Consider the following 6,000-nt stretch of genomic DNA (forward strand, 5'->3'; position numbering starts at 1 on the left):
GCGTATGGTGGCCCGGTACGTGGTGCATCTCGAATTCTCGGGTTCGCCGGCCGAGTCAACGCAAATCCGCACCGCCGAGGGATGTAGGGCCCAGATGGCAGCCTCTCTGGCATTGTTTTTTTTCTCGATCGCGCCATCTCGTTCAACGCTCTCCGATCGAGCGTTTACGATGCAGGATCATGGGTCCCGCATGTCATCCTCTATGAACCAAAATTCTTTCTATTCTTGGATTTTTTTTGACCCCCTGATTTCTGGCTACTTCCTTTTTCTTTTGATCCCTTGCCGCCTTGGAAACGTTGACACCGCTGCTGCTAATTGGGACCCGCATGTCATCCTCTACGAGCAATCAACTTTCTTTTCTTGGAGTTTTTTTTTTGCACCTCAAATTTGGTCACTTGCCTTTTTCTTTCGATCCCCTGCCGCCTCTCAAACGGTGATACCGCTGCTGCTAAATGGGACCCGCATGTCATCCTCTATGTACTATAAAACTTTTTTTTCTTGGATTTTTTTGGCACCTCATATTTGGTCACTTACCTTTTTCTTTCGATCCCCTGCCGCCTCTCAAACGGTGAGACCGCTGCTGCTAAATGGGACCCGCATGTCATCTATGTACTATAAAACTTTCTTTTCTAGGTTTTTTTTTTGGAACCTCATATTTGGTCACTTGTCTTTTTCTTTCGATCCCGTGCAGCCTCTCAAACGGTGATACCGCTGCTGCTAAATGGGACCCGCATGTCATCCTCTATGTACAATCAAGTTTCTTTTCTTGAATTATTTTTGGCTCCTGATATTTGGTCACTTGCATTTTTCTTTCGATCTCATGCCACGTTGAGGACCCTGGCTCATGGGACCCGCATGTCATCCTCTATGTACAATAAAATTCTTTTCTTGGTTTTTTTTTGGCTCCTGATATTTGGTCACTTGCCTTTTTCTTTCGATCCCGTGCAGCCTCTCAAACGGTGATACCGCTGCTGCTAAATGGTACCCGCATGTCATCCTCTATGTACACTCAAGTTTCTTTTCTTGAATTATTTTTGGCTCCTGATATTTGGTCACTTGCCTTTTTCTTTCGATCTCATGCCACGTTTGAAACGTTGAGGAACCTGCTGGCTCATGGGACCCGCATGTCATCCTCTATGTGCTATAAAAGTTTATTTTTCTTGGGTTTTTTTTACCCTCTGATTTTTGGCTATTTCCTTTTTCTTTTGATCCCCTGCCGCCTTGGAAACGTTGAGTAAGCTGCTGACTCATGGGACCCGCATGTCATCCTTTATGTACAATCAATTTTCTTTTTCTTTTGATCTCAAGCAGCATTTGAAACGTTGAGACCGCTGCTGCTAATTGGGACCCGCATGTCATCCTCTATGTACAATAAAGTTTTTTTCTTGGATTATCTTTGGCTCCTGATATTTTGTCACTTGCCTTTTTCTTTCGATCTCATGCCGCCTTTGAAACGTTGAGTACGCTGCTGGCTCATGGGTCCCGCATGTCATCCTCTACGAACAATAAAAGTTTCCTTTCTTGGAGTTATTTTTGACCCCTAATTTCTGGCTATTTGCCTTTTTCTTTTGATCTCCTGCCCCCTTTGAAACGATGACGACGCAGCTGGCAGGTCGGTCCCACATGTCATCCTCTGTGAACAATAAAAGTTTCCTTTGATGGATTTATTTTGAACCTCTAATTAATTTCGGGATATTTCCTTTTTTCCTTTGATCCCGTGCCGCCTTGGAATCGTTGAGGATGCTGTTGCCTCATGGGTCCCGCATGTCATCCTCTCAGAACGGTAAATGTTTCTTTTCTTGGATTTTGTTGACCAAACGATTTTTGGCTTATTTTTTCTTACGATCTCCTGCAGCCTTTAAAACGTTCGGGCGGCTGGCCGGCTCACGGGTCCCACATGTCAACCTCTATGAACAATAAACGCCGAGGATCTTTGTTTGCCTCATGGGTCCCGCATGTCATCCTCTCAGAACGAAAATGTTTCTTTTCTTGTATTTTTTACCAACAAATTTTTGGTTTATTTTTTCTTTCCATCCCCTGCCGCCTTTAAAACGTTGACGACGCTGCTGGCTCATGGGTCCCCGATGTCAGCCTCCCCATACAAGAAACATGTGATATCTTGATTATTTTGCAGACAATAAACATTGTATTTCGCTCTGAGCTATTGCAAACGGATAAATTAAATCTTTATTTTTACATAAATAAACTTATATGTTGAATCTCCTTGTTTTGTGTTTTCCGAAGCATAGGACTTTCCTGTTTTTTTAGAAAAATCCGAACTTTCTTGTTTTGGAGTGGGCTGAAATTGTACGAGTCAAAAGGCCCAGCAGGATAGTTCGAAGGCCCAGATGTCCAGATGCAGCCCAATTGAAATCTTTCTTTTCTTGGATTTTTTTCACCCCCTGATTTCTGGCTACTTCATTTTTCTTTTGGTCCTGTGCCGCCTTGGAAATGTTGAGACCGCTGCTGCAAAATGGGACCCGCATGTCATCCTCTATGTACAATAAAATTTCTTTTCTTGGATTATTTTTGGCTCCTGATATTTGGTCACTTGCCTTTTTCTTTCAATCTCATGCCGACTTTGAAACGTTGAGGAAGCTGCTGGCTCATGGGTCCCGCATGTCATCCTCTATGAACAATAAAAGTTTCCTTTGTTGGATTTATTTTTTACCCCTAATTTCTGGTTATTTGCCTTTTTCTTTTGATCCCCTGCCCCCTTTGAAACCATGACGACGCAGCTGGCAGGTCGGTCCCACATGTCATCCTCTATGAACAATAAAGGTTTCCTTTGATAGATTTATTTTTTACCCTAATTAATTTCTGGCTATTTCCTATTTTTATTTTGATCCCCTGCCGCCTTGGAATAGTTGAGGATGCTGCTGCCTCATGGGTCCCGCATGTCATCCTCTCAGAAAGGTAAAAGTTTCATTTCTTGGATTTTGTTTACCAACTGATTTTTGGCTTTTTTTTTGTTTCGATCTCCTGCCGCCTTTAAAACGTTGACGACGCCGCCGGCTCATGGGTCCCCAATGTCACCTCCCCGTACTGCAAATCCTCTTTCTGCAAAGGTTGTATTTCTAGCTAGATAGCTAAGGTGGATTCGAATCTGCCGTGGTTCAGGCAGCTCAGGTAAGCCTTCTTGCACTGATTAATGGAACTAGTGTATAGCAAGGTCAAGTGTAATGAATCTATTTGAATCATGTTGTGGATTCAATCTGATAGTTCTCTAACAGGTCAGCCAAAATAGAAATTAAGTTTTTTTCTAAAACGGAAATGCAAATTAAGATGAACACAAACATTAGTTATCATAATAGCCGATCATACATACATACTTGCTAAGAGCAAAAGCTTGCCGTAGTTTTACCATCCATACAATAAATTAGCGATTCGAGATAAGATAACCTTATATAAGTATAACTACAAATGCATTTGCTAAGGGCTCATGGGACAATAGAACTAGACAACCGCAAACTTGATGACCAGCATGTCACAGCGGCATCGAAAGATCTTGACCTTCAACTTTGATCCAATGCGAAGTTTGGCACCGTCAATGAACTTTTTCCACCTGGAAGTAACAGCCAAGCGGCCATCTGTGGGACTGACGGAGTACCGTCCCTCCACGGTGAGACCTTCACTCTCCATGACGAGGGAAATCTTGCCCCTTCGGCCAGCATTGAGATCCTTGGCGATACTTTTAGGCAATTTCTGATTCAAAGCAAGAGATACCAACAAAAATTAGTCAATGGCACCAATGCACTGAAGACTGAACCATGTGAGACTTTGAGCAGAGAAGACATCAAGATAAGAGCGGTTATCTTTGTCATATACTCACGAACATAGCCTTCGGATGCGTCTGGTCACCGCACGGGTGGCCACGGCAATGAGCCGAGACCTCGGTGATCTGGCTGGGGCAGGTGCAGGAGCACAGGCTGGTACACGAGCTGGTGCCGATGCGAGGAGACTGCTGGGCGAGGTGCAATAAACGGTGCCTCTAGAGGAACCGGTGCTGATGCAGAGAGGCGTTGGGCGAGGTGCAGTAAACGGTGCAGCTAGAGGAACCAGTGCGGATGCAGGAGCCTGCTGGGCAGGTGTAGTATATGGGGCCTCTACAGGAACCAATGCTGATGTAGGGGCCTGCTGGGTAGATGCAATAAACGGTGCTGGTACATGAACCGGTGCTGATGCAGGAGAGTGGGAAGCCGGTGCGGTCTTTGGTGTGGGTGCCCTTTGTGACATCCGCTCATGTTCCATCGGGGATCTGCAGCTTTGATCATGTTAAACCCAGCAAGCTAGAACAGAGGGAATGGTTTAGAACAAGCGCTCGTAATGCAGTAATCAAAGGATATGAGTACAAAAAAGTTACATATTATATATTTGGAAGTGTCTCCAACTACGTAGCGATTCACGTATATCTGCCCGTTTGAGTTTCTGATCCTCAGCTCGTCGCCCTTCTTCAGACCGTAGTCAAAAGCAAACTTTCTCCAATCATGTCCATACAAATATGTGATGGCATGTGTCTTGTAGACATACACCTCATAGACCGTGTAGGTGTTCATCAATTTGCCATTGCCATGCATAGTGAAAGACCCTTCATGCGGACACATACGGTTAATCATTGGACGAAGTTCACAAGGTACAGTCTGCGGTGAAAATTGATACTAATGTAAGAAGCGGGAAGACTAAAAACAAGACTTTACTATATGCCAATTCATGCTAAACCACGAGAATACATACACAGTAACTACGTGAAGGAGTTATTAGAAAGGTAGATAGAGCCATAGGAGGTGTTATATGCGGGGTATGTACATGGGCCCGCCATATTCCCGCAAGCTCGGCATCGGGATGGTGAAGGAAACATGGGAGGTACTACTGGTGCGTAGCGCTGAATGTAAGTGGAAGAATTAGGTTGTGTAAAGTGCATAGTTCGTAGCAATGCAAATGTTGACAAGCGAGTGCATAACACTATGTTACAAAGCTGAGCAGTCAAAATTTAGTGTATGATGAATATAAGCATGCTAATTTGGCGTTTCGAATTCCAAGAAGCGATGAAGCAGTCTTTGATAATATCGAAATAAATCATGGCATGTATATGTGGCTTAAGAAAATATACCCGAACCCTTGGATGGTTACGGCCCGGCTGGTCCTTGGACTTGAGCTTATATAAGCATCCGAAGGTGGGGTGATAAGAACTTGGTGGCAGCCTCTGCGGATGCCTCATCAGCAGCGGTTGCAATCCTTTTAACCAATGAAGGCTTAGCGGTTTCGATCTGCATATGAAAATTGATGAGCAACGAGACATCGACGATGATATATAAAATGAATCTATGAGACACTAATGCATATAGTGCTTTGGATGTAAGTGGAAGAATAGGGTTGTGTGTGTTTCGAACTATTGGTAAGCATAATTAGACAAAGCCGGCAATAAACAGACAAATCAAATCGTGTATGAGGATTAAGAAAATATACCGCTTAAAAAGGATACCACCCAAATGGCCCGTGGCCTTGTGCTTGAGGAGGTTTTCGAGAAGATGGTGGCGGCACCATCATCTTCACAAAGCCTCATCAGATCATTTTTTATCCATTTGAGTAGAGGCAGAAGCTTCATCCTCGCATATGAATAGCAACAGAACTCATCATTGATATTTAATAAATCTATGAGATGGACTGATGCAAAAAGTGCGGGATGTAAGTGGAAGAATAGGGTTGTGCATAGACAACGAGTTGACAACAATGCAAATGATTACAAAAGAAGCCAACGGAACTCAACGGTTTATATCTTGGATGAGACAGATCAAAAGTGAAAAATTAGTGTATGATGATTGTAAGCAAACGCAGTGTTTCGAACTTTTGGTAAGCATTAGGCAAAGCCAACGGTAATTAAACAGATAATAATAAAATCATGTATGTGGATTAAGAAAATATACCAGATTCATTAAAAGGTCACCACCCAGTGGCCCATGGCCTCGTGCTTGTAGAGGTTTTCGGATGATGGTGCCGGCA

This window comes from Lolium perenne, chromosome 2 (assembly GCF_019359855.2).
Source record: "Lolium perenne isolate Kyuss_39 chromosome 2, Kyuss_2.0, whole genome shotgun sequence".
NCBI lineage: Eukaryota > Viridiplantae > Streptophyta > Magnoliopsida > Poales > Poaceae > Lolium > Lolium perenne.